The sequence below is a fragment of the Cervus canadensis genome, chromosome 7, assembly GCF_019320065.1.
Source record: "Cervus canadensis isolate Bull #8, Minnesota chromosome 7, ASM1932006v1, whole genome shotgun sequence".
Taxonomy (NCBI): Eukaryota; Metazoa; Chordata; class Mammalia; order Artiodactyla; family Cervidae; genus Cervus; species Cervus canadensis.
This window is the reverse complement of record NC_057392.1, coordinates 56,162,915-56,180,562: the sequence shown is the minus strand read 5'-3', so window position 1 is coordinate 56,180,562 and position 17,648 is coordinate 56,162,915. Positions and strand designations below refer to the sequence as shown.

The 17,648-nt window shown below is 41.4% G+C and overlaps 1 protein-coding gene across 1 annotated transcript in view; it reads left to right on the top strand.

The window, feature by feature from the left end:
• The window catches only part of ST6GAL1 (ST6 beta-galactoside alpha-2,6-sialyltransferase 1), a 147,252-nt gene that overhangs the window by 24,416 nt on the left and 105,188 nt on the right, over positions 1-17,648 (top strand). Inside the window, exon 2 of the mRNA XM_043473456.1 lies at positions 13,373-13,508. The gene's annotated coding sequence lies outside the window, so the exon portion shown is untranslated. The remainder of the gene's footprint in view (positions 1-13,372; positions 13,509-17,648) is intronic.

The window sequence follows — 17,648 nt, the reverse complement described above, 5'->3', positions numbered from 1 at the left end:
TGCAGAGTGATAGAATCCCTGTGAAAATGCCCCAAATGTGTCTGGAGGTGTAGGAGGTGTATAGGAAATGCATACACAATCCCTTATTTGCAATTCCCAAATCCCAAATCTGTGAAAAACCACATTTTATTCTTAACTCAGTTGGTGGTAAAACCTGATCCAGAGTAATGTGAGGCTATTTATAAATTCTTATTTAACCTCCTTAGTTAAAATATTTATTTGTTTTGTTGCAGAAATATTAATCCATATAATTATGGAGAGTTACCGTGCCCCTACTGCTGGTGTTCTGTTGTTGGTCCTTTATTGGACCGGAACCTGGTGGTCTGGAGTCGACGATGAGAGAGTGAAAGAAGGAGAGAGGCTAATATTCCCTGGGTTATGCAGCCGGCTTTCGCGCTCCAGGGAGTCAGCCAGAAATAGAGAGAGAGAGAGAGAAAGAAAGAAAAAGACACGGGGACCCAAGCTCTAATGGAGCAAAGATGTTTTAATCAACATGGTGTGGGCATATATACTGTCTTACAAGGTAGTTTTTCTCAGCAAAGATAAAGATTAAAATTCCAGACTTACAAAACATAAGGCGATCCTTATCAAAGACAGAGTCGTAAACAATCACTTTTACCGTATGGTTCATAAGAAGGAAGAGGGTACTTATCACCATATTGAAAAACTAAGAAGGAAATGCCTGGATTCCTCAGCCCTGGGAAAGGTGTGCCTCTCCTCTTAATTCCTGAATATTCAGGAATTAATAAGGACCAGAGGATTCCTGACAGATCCAAAACAGCACACAGGAAGCCTCCTGTTAAATGCTTCCTGACAATTCCCCCTATTTTATTATATTTGTAAAAAAGGTCCTGACCAAATGAGTTTGGTTAGTATTAACCAACCTTCTAGAAAGGCAATGATAAACAACAAATACAATTATCAAGACAATCATCAAAGTTACAGTTCCAGACCCGATGCTGTGGGTAATACTTTGAAACCATCCTCGTGGGTCTAGCCCGGATAATTTGTTCAGCTAAAGTTTCCAAATTAGTGGAAAAGGGGAGACGTTTAGAAAAAGTTTTAAAAATTTCCTTTTGCAGTAATTGTGCATTCAGAGAGGCATTATCAAGTAAATGAAATTTGATTTGTTCCCAGTTGTAGGTAATATGATAGAAATGAACAGGAGTAACACAAAATTGGCAATTAATAGAAGTTACAGAAGGTAAAGTCTTATTAAATTGTAAATTTCTTATGGCTATAACAAAAGGAAGTGGGATACAGGCCTGTATAAAATATGACTGATTATAGTGAAAGAAATAATTACTATGACCATGACTGGTCCCTGTGAAATGTCCAGTCTAAGTCCCAAGTTCTTCGGTGCTGGCAGCAAGTTTCCATATGTCCCATTGTTTAGGCCCAATTTGTTTATCAAGGATAATTCGAGGAGGAGGAGGGGATGCCATTCCACTGTCAAGCCAGCCAAGAAGTCCTTTGTCATAGTAATATTTTAACGTAGTGTTAGTAACCTTTTACATGTTTTTTGTTCTTTCTCTAACTCTTTCCCTAAAGTTTCAGTAGTAAACATGGTTCACAGACAGAGAAAGGGCAGCAATGTCCGAAAGTCTTTTGGAGGCAGGACGAAAGCCCAAGTTTGTCGGCTGATGTTTATGCATAATTTTCCTGGGCCTAGGCAAGAAGGAATTCATAGCCTAAAGAAATGTTAATTAGTTTTCCCTTTTCCCCAGGGTGTGAGGGTTCCAGGGAGGGGGCATATGGGTGGAGTCATTGGTTGATATGATCGGTCTTTTCTCCATCTATTTTATGACCTATAATATAGGGGGGTTGGGTAAGAAAGCCCAGTTAAATTTGGGAGGCACAGGCTAGCAGGAAAATGTATTCAAGACTCCGAGGCATTCCCTGTTGAGAGACCAAATTTTTAGCTTTATTAGTAAGGGTTTTTATTTGTCCCCAAGAGGGGAGGTCATAGGGTTGATGCTGCCGAGGGCGGTGCTTTCTGAAGATCTTTAGAGCCTCCATGGCCCGTATTGGAATTTCTTTCTCCTGGGGTTCTTGTTGTTTCGTCTCCATTTTGAATGCCGGGGGCCCCCTTGGGTAGAATTTTCTGAGGAAAAAGTTTGTTGGATCCATCTGGGGAAATACAAGCATATCCCTTTCTCCGTAAGATTAATTTCCCAGATTTCTATTGTTTATAGAACCCATCTTGGTACCAAATGGGCAGAGGAAGAGAAATGTCCTTCAGTTCCTTGAAATGTCTTTCTGCTCTTGTTAAAATATTTCCCTGTGGTAAGTTTAAAAAATTTAAAACAAATAAAGCTGTATGAACAATAGTTATAGGTTTAGAAAATATCTTATGTTGGAATCTAACAAAGTCTGCTTTAGATAAGGAAGACAGTAGTGTACCTGTGTATCCCCCCTTCTTTAATTTTTTTATTTGTAACTTTAGTGTGTGATGTGTTCGTTTGACTATGTCTTGTGTCTGTGGATTATAAGGAATACCTGTAATATGTTTAATAGAAAAAGGTTGTAAAAATTGTTTAAAGTGTCTAGAAATATAGGCAGGCCCATTGTCTGTTTTAATAGAACTGGGAGTTTATGGTGGAGGTTTTTTATTAACTTTCTTAGGGCAGTCCCTTTTTAAATGGTTTTTATCTCCACATGTAAAGCATCCTTTATATTCTTTCCTTAAGGCAGCAACCATTGTTTCAGCTAGCATTTACATCTTTTGAGTTTCTGATTTTATATGGTGACAAGCCTTCAAATAATCAAAATTAGTCCCTATCTCAAGAATTGGAGCTATAGCTTTTTGACATACTTGATTTCCATTTTCATAAGCAAGTAATCTTTTTAGTTGTCTTTTAGCTTTTTTTCTCTTTTTTCCTTATCTTTTTTTTTTTTTTTTCAAATACAGTATGGGAAATACCAGTTTCTAGAGACTTTGGGATTTGGGTCCGCTGGCAGGGGAGGAGCGCTTGGAGCAACCGGGGCAGGGTTACTAGGAAAATTCTGAAATATCTTATGTTGTTCTAATTGGGCCTTTTGTAAGGCTTCATTGCCTAATTCATATTCACGTAATAAGTGTTTCAGGAGGGCTAGAATTACCTTGAAATGGCAGAATCACAGCTTCAATGAGAGCCCATAGGGGCCAGAAATCTATTGGGATATTTTTCCCTGTCTGACGGCTCATTCAACATTCTCTTTGACCTGATGCCAAATTTCTAAATCAAAACTACCTTCATCAGGGAACCAAGGGTTACATTCAACCACTGTCTGAAGGCAAGCTTCTATTCGCTGGCATGAAACCGAAAATCCCTGAACTTTAAATAAGTGGTAAAGTAAAGTAGAAAAGTGAGGGGGCTTTCCAGCTGATTGACCCATGTCTTAGTACTTACTGGCCTCAATAGGCCCTCTGGGGTCACTCTGTCCGAATCTGCCACGTGTACCAGGCCCTGTTCTGGGCGCCACTTGCTGGTCCTTTATTGGACCGGAACCTAGTGGTCCGGAGTCAACGATAAGAAAGTGAAAGAAGGAGAGAGGCTAATATTCCCTGGGTTATGCCGGGAATAACCGGCTTTCGCGCTCCAGGGAGTCAGCCAGAAATAGAGAGATAGAGGAAAAAAAAAATGAAGTAAAGAAAAGAGAAAGAGAGAGAGAGAGAAAGAAAGAAAGAAAGACACGGGACCCAAGCTCTGATGGAGCAAAGGGGTCTTAATCAACATGGTGTGGGCATATATACTGTCTTACAAGGTAGTTTTTCTCAGCAAAGATAAAGATTAAAATTCCAGACTTACAAAACATAAGGCGATCCTTATCAAAGACAGAGTCGTAAACAATCACTTTTACCGTATGGTTCATAAGAAGGAAGAGGGTACTTATCACCGTATTGAAAAACTAAGAAGGAAATGCCTGGATTCCTCAGCCCTGGGAAAGGTGTGCCTCTCCTCTTAATTCCTGGATATTCAGGAATTAATAAGGACCAGAGGATTCCTGACAGATCCAAAACAGCACACAGGAAGCCTCCTGTTAAATGCTTCCTGACATTCTGTAATATATGGGTTAGGCAACATATTGCTTTTCTGAAATATGAAGAATTCTGAATTCTGACGCTTATTAGGCCCCCCGAATTCCTGATATGTGGTTGTGAACCTGTGTTCATGGTTTCCTAAATGTCTGGCATTTGAAATTATGTCTTAAAAATTTTCTTTTTTTCTTAATAACCACAGTTTCTTTTAAGGATTTTACAAAGAACAGACTCAATTTTACGATCTGATTAAGATCAAGCACAGCAGGCCAAGCTGAGCGGGAGCATGCATGAGATGCCATTCTAAAACAGGGTATGAATAAAAGTCTACATACTGCATAGTGGGACCATCTCTTCCCCAGCCTTCTGGTTTTTTGTTGTTTCCAACAGTGCTGGCAATTTCCAGTTTAGTCATGAGATTAGTCTCTCTGATTAAATTTAACAGCTTAAGAGAAAATATTGATATTTATGTTTCTTTAGATAAGATGGACAGATTATTTTCAATCTCCCTTTGGTAAGACCCACCAGTTCAGTAACCTTGCCCATTTACACAGAGCTTCTTCATAACTTTTTAGTGTTTCACTTTTCTTTCTCTTTTGGCCACATGGCTTGTGAGATCTTAGTTCCCTGACTGGGGATTAAACCCAGTGCTCTTGCCAGTGAAAGTGTGGAGTCCTAATCACTGGACTGCCAGGGAGTTCCCAGTGTCTCACTGTTAAATTTAAGCTAAAAGATCACCCAAATATTTGAGAAAGCGTGAAACATGAAAGAAACCAAAAGAGACAAATAAAAACAACAACATAAAAAGACTTATAAGAAACAGTGTAGGGAGTAGAAGAAAACTTCACTAAAATAATTATGAGTATTACAGAGGCAGGCGAAGCTATCCCATTAATAAAAATAAAGACAAAAAAAAAGGAGTATTCAGAGAATAAGAAGGAACTCTTGGAAATTAAAAGTATGATAGCAGAAATAAATGAATTGAGAGAGGGTTTGGAATATAAAGTTGAAGAAACCTTGTAAGAAGTAAAAAAAAGGCTGTGAAGTGAAAAATAAGAAAGGATCATTCTAAGAAGTTCAACATCTGAACAGTAGGACTTATACAAAAAGAGAATAGAGCTAATAGAAGGGAAGAGTCATCAAAGAAACAATGGGGAAAAAAAAATTCCCAGAAATGAAGGACATGGCCTTCTCGATTAAAAAACTCATTTGAGTATCCAGAGCTAAGAATGAAAAAGGACACATACCAAAGCATATCATTGTTCTGGGGGTGGGGGAAAGAAGAAAAGCCTGTTGGCACAGGAAAACAAAAATAAAACCAACCTCAAACTGATTATAAGAATATATATATAAGAATCTTAGTCTGTGCTAGAAGCCAGAAGAGAATGAAGCCGCACCTTTAAAATTCTGAGATGAATTTGTTTCCAACTGAGGATTTACATCCAGAAAAATTTATCAATCAAATGTAAGGGTGGGACAATGGCATTTTCATGTATGAGAAGTCTCAATTATTTTACTTCCCTTTCTGAAGGAAGCTATTATGGATATGTTCCTTCACATTTAGAGAGTAAATTAAGACAGAAATAAATGAATTCTTCCTTTCAGCTCCAAGAGCAACCAGCTCAGGTTGGAGTAGGAGAACAGAAATTTCCAGAGGGGAGAGCTTCAAGAAACTAAAAAACAACAAAAAAAGAATTGTTGAAAAGTCGAGGCCTAAATTAGTCATAGCTATCTAGAAAATTCAGCAAATTAACAGAAGAGACAATAGTGGCCTCCAGAAATGACAACTAAGAAATGTACACAAAAGGGATTAATCATAACATACTACATGACTCCATGGCTCGGCTTGGCTGTGAACAATCATTTATCTGGTCATAATGATGAAGCTTCTAGTGCTGACTTAATTAAAAAAAAAAACAAACATGGCATAAAGCTGTTAGGAGAATGTGGGAAGGAGAAGAGGTCTGTAGGATGTGGTTAAAAGAAGAGCTAAATCCTCATTTTCTGTAGTAGGAAGTCAGTGGAGAATATCTAACACTGAAAAAAAAAATACAGCCATATAAGCAGGCTATTTAGATACACGGATGTAACCAGAAGTAAATAAAAGGGTTGGAAAAAAAAAAATAAAAGGGTTGAGAGTCGTTGTGTTTGGGCAGCAGAAATTAGGGGTGTGTAGGAGTGGGGCAAGGCCTGAAATCATGTATTTGGAGGGCTTAGCGTCCCGTCATGTATCCAGATTGGCACCTGAAATAAGCAGAGAATACCATAACAACACAGTCGAAGTTCTGAGCAGGAGCACCCTCCTTTGGATAGTGTGCATATGGCACTGACAGAAGAGCTTCCCTTTGCTGGTTCTTGGAAAATCACTTTTCACTCCGTTTCTCTTTTTGTTGGGGCCTGTATATGCTGTGCTCAACTCAATTTTCATTTCAGCTCTTTTACTGAAAGAGCTTGGCCTCGCTCTCCCCAAATGCTGGAGGGGAAGGCAGGCCTTGGTTTAGTCACTCACCAGCTTTTGCCTGGGCTAGATCCTTAAGCTCTGACTCCTCATTTGAAAATAGAGAAAACATTCCTTGTCTCATAGGAGTGTGTGAGGAATAAATGAATAATTTAGTACATACAGTGTCTGGTACATAGTCATTGCTGATATATTTAAACAAAAAAAAGAGGTACACTGGATAACCCTTAGTCTAGGGCGGGCACCCCATAATGTAGGGGCCAGGCCCCAAAGATGAACCATCCAGTAGGGGCAAGAGCTCTGGGAGGGGGGAGTTTGGGATGGTGGTGGTGCAAATAATCCACTGTTTGCTGATTGTAGCAAGAGTTCTTACTGTATTTTTCTGAGTGTAGTGTCTTTTGATTAGATGCAGGGTTCAGCAACCTTGTGGAGACCCAGATGCTGGAATGTTTTAGGCCTAAGGATCGATAAAGTGCTTAGCTTGCTGAGCTTCCAAGTCTAAACACAGAACAATTGCTCCCATCCCAGATAATGTGGAATAATGAATCCAGGGTTAATAGGATTATCTTTTATCCCAAGGCTCCTTCGTGCCTTGTGGTGATTGTTCATTTAAGCCAGGGACCTGGGATCAGGGCTCTAACTCTGTGACTAACTCTCATTCTCTGACTCAAAACTGAGCTCTTTACTAATGATCTTGCCAGGAGGATGCTCACCTGTGGGGATGCTGGGGTGTGAATTTCTTAGGCTGTATTCTTGGCTCATTTTATGAACTTCTTTAGTTCTGGTTGGGATCTCTAAATCCTGGAGTTGGCCTGGAGTCAGGGCCTCATACAGTGAGGGTTACATTTGCCTCACACTTACTGGGAGCATGTGGGAGTTCATGAGGTCTAGGCAGACTCTCATTTGCTAGAGTTTTTGTTAGAGTTTGGTTTGAGTGCTTCTGTGTCTGACTTTGCACAGAGGAGCAAGGGGATTAGTTGCCAGAGACTATAAGTTATGGGGCCTGGGTGAGCAGGAATGATGGCAGAAAGAGATCATGTGGAGAACAGACCCTGAGGAAGAGGAAGGAGGTGGGTTGGCTTGGGGAGAGAAGTGAAACTACGTCTTGATGTCAAGCCAATGACCCTTGTGGGGTAGGAGGGGGTTCCAGGAGCAGAAGATGCAGATCACAGTAATGTCCTGCTTTAAATGGGCACTGTACTGAAACTGCAGGGAAGCACATAAGTATACAGGGGGCTCAGGGGCAAGGGGGCTGCAAGGAGACCTGGGATCAGCTGAATGTATGATACTCATAGGGTGATAGGAAGAGTTGGTTTAAGCCACTTAATAGAAAATTCTTATAAAGAAAAATCCAAAGTCTCTATTGTTGTTTATAAACAACAAGCTCTGTTGTTTATTTTTCATGTTTCTGCAAAGTACACTTGCAATCCAGAGCTGTCCTTTCCCATTGCCTCATCTGTCAAAAGCCCAGTCACAGTCACAGTGTTTGGAAGGAAGTTAAAAAAAAAAAAAGGCTTCTGAGCAGCCACAGTGGATGGCTGCAGCCCTATCACACAGCTGAGGCCCTCTGGTCTCACAGCCCTGTAAGGCTGTAGTAGGTCAGAGGCAGCTGGGATCCCTAGGGCTGGTCTAAACCGAGCTCTTCAGGGGTCCATTGAAGGGATTACAGGAAGGAAAACAGAAAGTACAGACGAGCCTTGCAGCCACTAAAAAGTTTCCAAGCATCTACCTTCTCTGGGGATGCAGGGTTTCCTGTCTCTCTCTGGGGGCCTCTGCCCTCTTCTCTTTGTCAGCCAGCTTCCTTTCCCTCTGCAGGGCCCCACAGGCCTGTCACCTGATCTCATGCGTGGCATTTGCTTCTCATCTTGTGCTCACTACCTTTCCTTTAAGCTCTGAGTCTATCACCAACTGACTGTAGTCTTTTTTCATAGTTGCAATGTTGAAAGCATCTGATTGATCCAACTCCCTTGTTTATGGGAGAGTTGCTTTTGTTTTTTTATTAATTAATTAATTTATATTGGCGTATAGTTGATTTACGATTTTGTGTTGTTTCTGGTGTATTGCAAAGTGATTCACATATATATATATATTTTTTTTCCTTTTTCATATTCTTTTCCATTATGGTTTCTTAGAGGATACTGAATATAGTCTTCACTGCTACACAGTAGGACCTTGTTATTTATCCATTTTATTTATAGTAATTTGTGTCTGCCAATCCCAAACTCCTAATTTATCCCTCCCTCCCTCACCCCTTTTTCCTCTTCGTTAACAATGTTTGCCTTTGTGTCTGTGAGTCTTTCTCTATTTTGTAAATAAGTTCATTTGTATCATGTTTTTAGATACCACATGTAAGTGATATCATGTGATATTTGTCTTTCTCTGTCTGACTTACTTTACTTGGTATGATAACCTCTGGGTCTATCCATGTTGCTACAGATGGCATTATTTCATTCTTTTTGATGGCTGAGTAACATAGTGTTGTTTTGAACACTGGGGTGCCTATATTTTTTCAAATTAGATATATGACTAGGAATGGGATTGCTGGATTATATGGTAACTCTACTTCTAGATTTTCAAGGAACCTTCATACTTCTTTCTATAGTGGCTCCACCAGTTTACATTCCTGTAATAGGGAAGAACCTCTGTATTCCATTACAAGTTAGTTATTAAAGGGATGTTGCCTATAGGCTTAAATTATGCACAATGGCTCATCTCAGGGAACCTTGCCTCCCAGATAATGAGTCTTAGGCTAAAATACTTTTGTCTAGCTCATAGGATACATTCGGACGAGGCCCATATGTGAATGACTTCAGGAAGGAAGAAATGAACACATTCCCTCTGGAGGCTGACTGGGATCCAGAAGTGACCAGGAAATGATTGACTTTACTCTCTCCCCTTTTAGTGTAAAAGAAGCCTAAATTCTAACTCAGGCAAGATGGTTCTTTGGGACATGAGTCTACCATCTTCTCTGTCTGCTAGCTTTCTGAATGAAGTTGTTATTCTTTGCCACAACAACTTATCTCTTGATTAATTGGCCTGTCCTGTGGTGAGCAGCATGAGCTTGGACTCAGTAACATTCCCACCCACCCACAGTGTAGGAGGGCTCCCTTTTCTCCACAGTCTCTCCAGCATTCTGTTATTTGTGGACTTTTTGATGATGGCCATTTTGACTCATGTAGGTGATAGCTCATTGTAGTTTTGATTTGCATTTCTCTAATAATTAGCAGTGTTGAACATCTTTTCATGTGCCCATTGGCCACCTGTATATCTTCTTTAGAGAAATGTCTATTTAGGTCTTCTGCCTTTTCGATTGGGTTGTGCATTTGTTTTTTTATTTTGTTTTGTTATTGAGTTGTATGAACTGTTTGTATATTTTGGAAATTAAGCCCTTGTTGGTTACATCATTAGCAAATATTTTCTCCCAGTCTGAAGGTTGTTTTTTCCTTTCATTTATGGCTTTCTTTGCTGTACAAAAGTATATAAGTTTGATTAGGTCCCATATGTTTATCTTTGCTTTTTTTTTTTTCTATTGCTTTGGAAGACTGACCTCAGAAAACACTGGTACTATGTATATCAGAGAATGTTTTGCCTGTGTTCTCTTCTAGGAGTTTTATAGTGTCATGTCTTGTGTTTAAGTCTTTAAGCCATTTTGAGTTTATTTTTGTGTATGGTGTGAGGGTGTGTCTAACTTCATTGATTTATATCAATGTGGCTGTCCAACATCCCCAGTGCCACTTGTTGAAGAGACTTATCTTTGCTCCATAGTATAGTGAGTTGCTTTAAAGTCAAAGTTCTACCCTTTGTCCATAAGCAGAGGCCCAAGTGTTGTAAGTGGGTAGCAGTAGGGTAGGCAGATAGAATGACTTGCCTATTTGAGTAACACGAGAGGTCTGCAAGCCATCTTCCAAAGGATTTAAAAAACAATAAAAGGACCTCGCATTTCCTCACTAGTGTGCAGAATGCTGTGGCCAGAGTGCACGGTGCATGGGGTGGAAAGACAGCAGGGCTGGTCTTTGCCTGGGTCACGGGGACACAGAAGCCCATTCAGTCTCTTTAGACAGATTACTTGGTGTATTAACCATTCATCATGGAAGGTTCAGCCTAGAGCAAAAGACAAGTTATGAGAGGCTGGCCAGAGAGAGATGGAGAGTAGGGGCCTCCTTCATGTAAATTAGGCAGGTGGGTAAGCAGTTCCATGGTTCTCTGGCCCTGGGGGCACTTCGCTCCTCTTTCCTGGAGAAGGTTCCTTATTGGCAGGCTCCCAGATAGCCACCAGCTCAGCTGTGTTTGCAGGCAGTAACTCTTCCTGGCTTGGCTCACTTTCCCCACAGTGACTCTGGCTCTTGGTGTTTTGTTGGTATTAATTATAGACAGCAGCAAAGTGCACAGATGCCACAAGTGATTTTTTGTTTTTTTATCTTGCCTGATTCCTTTGTTGTTTGCTCTGTTCTGTCATGAATCTTTGTGAGATTTTGACATTTGTACCCCCTCAAATGGCCTCACTTCAACTTCAGTTTCATCTGATGTCAGTTCCCAGCATCTGTGCTTCCATCTGTGCTTCCTCTTATTTCTCTTAGCATCTCAGGGTCTCTTTCTTCTGGACAATATCCTTGTGTACTACCATTCCTCTCTTCATTGGATTTTTCATTTTCCCCCTTTTTACCAATTCTTATTCATGTATCTCCCCCCTCCCCAAAGTTTGATTAGGGGAACTCATTTTCTCATCCTGGTTCTTGTTTTAGCCTTGGCCTGAGCTGAGTGTGAATATGAAATGTGAAAAACCTGGGTGCCCCAAACTCTCCACTTCTTACCACTAGAAATGTTACATGTGATGAACAAGAATGTGGGTGAGGGAGGGACTCGGGTAGGAGAGGATTGTTAGAGGAATGGGCAGAGTTCTCCACTCCTGGGAGTTTGTGTGGTATGATAGTTCTGCAGAGAGCCCGCCAAGACTGTTCAAAAGCCTGAGAAATTTGGAAACTCTTTGACCCTGCAATTTGACTTCTAAGACTGTGTCTTATGGAAATAACTGTGGATTTCCCCCATAGTTTTAAGGAGATGGGAATACCAGGCCACCTTATGTGCCTCCTGAGAAACCTGTATGCAGATCAAGAAGCAACAGTTAGAACCGGACGTGGAACAACAGACTGGTTCAAAATTGGGAAAGGAGTATGTCAAAGCTGTATATTGTCACCCTGCTTATTTAACTTCTATGCCGAGTACACTGTGCGAAATGCTGGACTGGATGAAGCACAAGCTGGAATCAAGATTGTAGGGAGAAATATCAATAACCTCAGATATGCAGATGATACCATCGTTATGACTAAAAGGGAAGAGGAACTAAAGAGCCTCTTGATGAAGGTGAAAGAGGAGAGTGAAAAAAGTGGCTTAAAACTCAAAAAATTAAAAAAATGAAGATCATGGCATCTGGTCCCATCACTTCATAGCAAATAGATGGGAAACAATGGAAACAGTGACAGACTTCATTTTCCTGGGCTTCAAAATCACTGCAGATGGTGACTGCAGCCACGAAATAAGCTTGCTCCTTGGAAGAAAAGCTATGACAAAACTAGACAGCGTATTAAAAAGCAGAGACATTACTTTGCTAACAAAGGTCAATATAGTCAAAGCTATGGTTTTTTCCAGTGGTTATGTATGGATGTAAGAGTTGGACCATAAAGAAGGATGAACGTTGAAGAATTGATGCTTTTGAGCTGTGGTGTTGAAGAAGACTCTTGAGAGTCCTTTGGACTGCAAGGAGATCAAACCAGTTAATCCTAAAGGAAATCAACCCTGAATATTCATTGGCAGGACTGATGCTGAAGCTGAAGCTCCAATACTTTGGCTACCTAATGTGAAGAGCTGACTCATTGGAAAAGACCCTGATGCTGGGAAAGATTGAAGGCAGGAGGAGAAGGGGACGATAGAGGATGAGATGGTTGGATGGCATCACCGACTCAATGGATGTGAGTTTGAGCATACTCTGGGAGTTGGTGAAGGACAGGGAAGCCTGGTGTGCTGCAGTCCATAGGGTCACAAAGAGTCGGACATGACTGAGCGACTGAGCAACGACAAATCTGTAATTTGCAAAAAAAAGAGTTGAAGATGACTTAATTGTTTAGCTTTTGGGTACAGAGGCATATACTTTTAATATGATTGCTAAACCATGACTTTATTGGATCTTTGTAAAAAATCCAGATAACAAAATAAAATCAGGAAGGGTGTGTTATCTGTAGTTATCTTGGCTGGAGAAGAGAGGGTAACTTTTTCCCCTTCTTTTGACAGCTATATCTTCTAAAATTTCAAGATTAAACATACATTTCTTTGGCACTAAGAAAAACAACAGTTACTTTAAAAAACAAACACTATCCACCCAGACACAATAATAACATACAGGTTGAAACTTTAGATTCAGTTAAAAATGTTTCCCAATAAGTTTAGGAATTGAATTCACATTTGTAACATCATAAAGAATTTGCTATAGGTCAAAGGGAGACTGTGAGCCAGTTGGATGTATTTGTTGATGGAACTCGGTTGTCCACAAACCTTAGCTAAACATAAGACTCAGGGCCAGAACTAATGCTTTCTTACTCTTGCTTTTCTTACCAATAATAGCAAGTAGCATGAGGATTAAGTGATTGTAGAAGAGTTTGCTTTGCTTAATCTGCAGCTCACTCTGAAATTGCTCAGCTCCAGAAGGGGTAGGTCTGGGTGAACAGATGGCCAGGTTGAACCCTGGGAAGGAGGCTGGAGTTCTGGAAGGGGCTCTGAAGTGGCTGGAGTGATCGGGGGTGGGAGGAGCAAGGGTGTTTCTCCTCCTGTGTGTATTAACATGTGTGCCTCTGATGCTCAGCCACTAACTTAGCTTTGTTTTTTTTTTTCCCTTCCTGCAGGCAGTGCAGAGTGAATTGTGCTGAGATCTGCAGAGAGCAGCCCAGAGAGAAGCAGTGAAGTAGACTGCAGCTGAAATGAATTGGCCCACGTGAGCCTGCCCAAGCCCCGGGGCAAGGCCTGTGTCCCATTGCTGAGGTAAGAGCCCTCGAATCCTAGCCTGGGGACCAAGAAGGTAAAATGCCTCTTGGGGTGCTGGGGTGGGCTGTTGGACACTTCATCCTTGCAAGCTCAGGAGATAAAGGCCACTTATTTCTGATTCAAACCATCAGCTTCTATTTCAGCCCAACCGGGGGCAAGGTCATTTGGTGGCCTAAGAGGTTTTGATTTTTTAAGGCAGGTCTTCTGGACTCTTAACAGAAAGTTGTGTTTTCTCAATTGCGGGTGAAATTTGAACTCCCAAGGGAATGAATTTATTCTTCAGGTAAGACTGCACCAAGCTCAGGGAATGCTTAACATTGGTGCACCAGCTCTGTTCTGCTTGGGGAAGTGGAGTTTTTAGGAAAGAACTCCCTCACTCCCCCCAAGGAATATAGTGACAGAAATTACCTGGGGAGGTTATTGCAAAACAGTCCACTAAGCTTACTAAAAAATGACTTAAATTACCTAGATATGTTCTGATTATAAAAGTAAAATGGAGAAATAATGACGAGGAAGAAAAGAAAACACGCCTGAAATCTTACCCCTGTTAACGGACCTTCAGGTAGTTTTCATTAAAATCACTCTTCAGGCCTCCAGCGCATGTTGGCTCCTCCTGCTTGGAGGCAGAGAGCCTGCCTGGAGGCAGAGAGGGGAGGCAGAGGGAATACTCAGGAGCTAGGAGAACTCACCTCTCTTCTGGAGGCTATCCTGAGCTGATTTTAAATATTCAGGAATTTTGCAAATTGGTTGTTAAAAATTGTTGGCGACTTGAAATGGGCTATAGTGGGAAAACTGACACCACTGAAATTAGCCAGGACGGCAAACCTGGGATGTTTTGCTTTGGAGAGTCTGATGGGCCTCCCCCGCCCCCACTCCTGCCCCCCACGCTGGGAGGCACAGGACAGGTCACTTCACTTGTGTGTCCCTCCGCTTCCTCCCCTGTGAACTCTAAGTGCTCTATAATCATTAATTGAATAAATGAATGAGTTTCTGTTCTTATTATCCCATAAAGTGAGTCCCGTTAAGAGTGAAAATGCAATGTTTTGCATGTTGTAAATTTTTCTGCTCGTGGAGGGGAGGGGCTTTAATTGATTGGTAAGCCTTTGGTTTATTGATGCAGACAAACTGGCTGGCACTTCTCCGTTTGGCTCTTGGTTTGGGGGAAATCTGTGAATTACTGACACCCTTTCATAAGGGCCGATGAAAGCTCTCCATTTATGGACCAACATCTGGGGGAGATTTCCTTCCTGGAAAAATCAAGAAATCAAGAGAAGTGTGAAAAGGAAGCCTGGGCGCTGCTGGACGTGAGAGCCAGGGTTGAAATCAGAGCTTTGGACTCACAAGCTCTGATGGGGGGGAGGATGGGGGGTTGGGGTTAGAGAGGAGCAGGGGCACTTCCTGCCAAATGTGAAATTTAAACAAAAGCTCTTTCTTCCAGGCCCTGCTGTCGGCAGATTAGAACTAATTAAATTAGCATAATGGAACCCCAACCTCTGCCCTCTCCCTCACTTTCTGAACCTTCTGGCTGCTTTTCGCCACCTCCTTTAAGTAGCCTGCAAGAGGGGATGGGGAGAAAGAAGGCAGGGCATCAGGGGACTGCGTAGAACTGTAGTTTGGAAAATTACAAAAGTGGAAAGGACTGTAGAGGTCATCTGGTCCCACGCTTTCATTTTAAGAAGCCTGGTCCCACAGCTGCGGTTAGCAGTTGCAGTTGCTGAGGAGAAGGTGTGTGCTCCAGGGGAGGGAGGGATATGGTTGGGGAGAGGGTACTGCTCCGGAGGCCATGTGCTGGCTGAGCCTTGTCTGCACCTGGCAAGGGCACAGGCGCGTGTCCTCCAGGTGCCAGCCCTGCCTCGCCCACCCCCCCAGCCCCTCCTCTGTATCTGACATGCCCTTCTGGTGCGCTTGGAGTTAAGTCCTCTTCCTTCATCAGGAGCTTGGCTTTCTAGGTCAGTGAAACAAGCTGAGAAGATATCTGAGGACCTTTAAAGGTACATGTATATGCTTGGAAGGGTAGAGAAGGGCGTTGATTGAGCTCATGGTGGCTTCAGGTGCCCTGCTTCCACTTTGGAGACACTTGATTTGGGTTTGAGCCAGGCTTCACAGTAAAGCTGCATGATTACCTTGTCTTTCTGACTCAGTTTCCTCATTTGTAAACTGGGCTGAATAATACCTACCCTGAGTGAAGGTTAATAATTATAATTTTTTTCCCCTTTTGCTTGCTTAGTCTCTATGTCATGTCTGATTCCTCTGAGATCCCATGGACTGTAGTCCGCCAAGCTCCTCTGTCCATGGGTTTTCCCAGGCAAGAAGACTGGAGGGGGTTGCCATTTCCTTCTCCAGGGGATCTTCCCAACCCAGGGATGGAACCTGGGTCTCCTGCATTGCAGGCAGATTCTTCACCACTGAGCCACCAGGGAAGCCCAGATTAATGATTATTTTTATAATGTTCTGCCCACAAGGTAGCTGCTTATTAGATGATATCCACCACTTTTTTCCCATGCAACTTTATTGAGATATAATTGAGAGACAAAAACCTGCATATATTTAAGTCACAAGACTTAGTGAGTTTTGACATATGCATAAACTTATGAAATTTTCAACACAAATCAATGAACATAACCGTTATCCTCCCAAGTTTCTTCCTTCACCTAATCCTTCCCTTCTGCTCCCTTTGTGTTCTGCCTCCCATCTCTAGGCAACCACTAATCTGCTTTATTGCTGTAGATTGGTTTGCATTTTCTAGAACTTTACATAAATTGCATAATACAGCATATTTTCATCTTTCACTCAGCATAATTATTTTGATATTCATCTGTGTTTGTGCATCAGTAGTTCATTCCTTTATTGCTGAATAGTGTCCCAAGGTATGGAAATGCCAAGATTTGTTTATCCATTCATCTGTTGACAGAGTTTTGGGGTTGTTATCAATTTTTGGCTGTTAAAATAAAGCCAATATATTTGCAGTGACATGGATGGATCTGGAGATTATCATACTAAGTGAAATAAGTCAAGCAGAGAAAGAAATATCATATGATATCCCCCCAAAAATGATACAAATGAACTAATTTACAAAATAGACTCACAGACTTAGGAAACAAACTTATGGTTACCAAAGGGAAAAGGGTGTAGGCAAGGATTAAATAGGAATTTGAGATTAGCAGATACAAACTACTGTATATATAATAGATAAACAGTAAGGACCTATATTCAATATATTGTAATAACCTATAATGGAAAAGAATCTGAAGAAGAAGATATGTGTATATAACTGAATCACTTTGCTGGACACCTGAAACTAATACAACATTGTAAATCAACTATAGTTCAATAACAAGTTGTTTTGGGAAAAAAAGCCACTATAAGCATTTGTGAAACAAGTTTTGTGGAGGTTTATGCATTCTTTTTGGGTAAATACCTAGGAGTAATATGTCTGGATCATATGGTAGGTGTATGTTTAACTTAAGGAGCTGCCAAATTTTCAACTAGTTGTACTAGTTTATATGCCCACGAGCAATGTATGAACGTTCCAAGTCTCCACTTTGTCAACACTTGGTGTGGTCAGTCTTTTTAATTTTAGTTATTCTAATAGGTTGGTGGTGATATTGTTGCAGGAAGGAGGACCCCTTCCAGGGCCCGAAACTGGGCTCTTGTCTAACACTTGGAAATGAATTGTCCAGGGAGACACATGTGCTGACAAAGCAAGAGATTTTATTGGAAAGGGCACCCGGGTGGAGAGCAGGAGGGTAAGGGAACCCCGGAGAACTGCTCACAGTCTTGGGTTTTATGGTCATGGGGTTAGTTTCTGGGTGGTCTTTGGTCAATCATTCTAATTCAGTCTTTCCTGGTGGTGCACGCATCGCTCGGCCAAGATGGATGCTAGCAAGAGGGATTCTGGGAAGTGGACGGACACGCAGTGTCTCCTTTCGACCTTTCCCGAACTCTTCCTGTTGGTGGTGGTTTATTAGTTCTGTATTCCTTATCAGGATCTCCTGTCATAAAACAACTCATGCAAATAGTTACTATGATGCCTGGCCAGGGTGGGCGGTTTCAATCAGTGTGCTTCCCCTAACAATATCTCGTGGTTTTATGTGCATTTCTTTGAAGATTAATGATGTTGACTGTTTTTTCATGTGC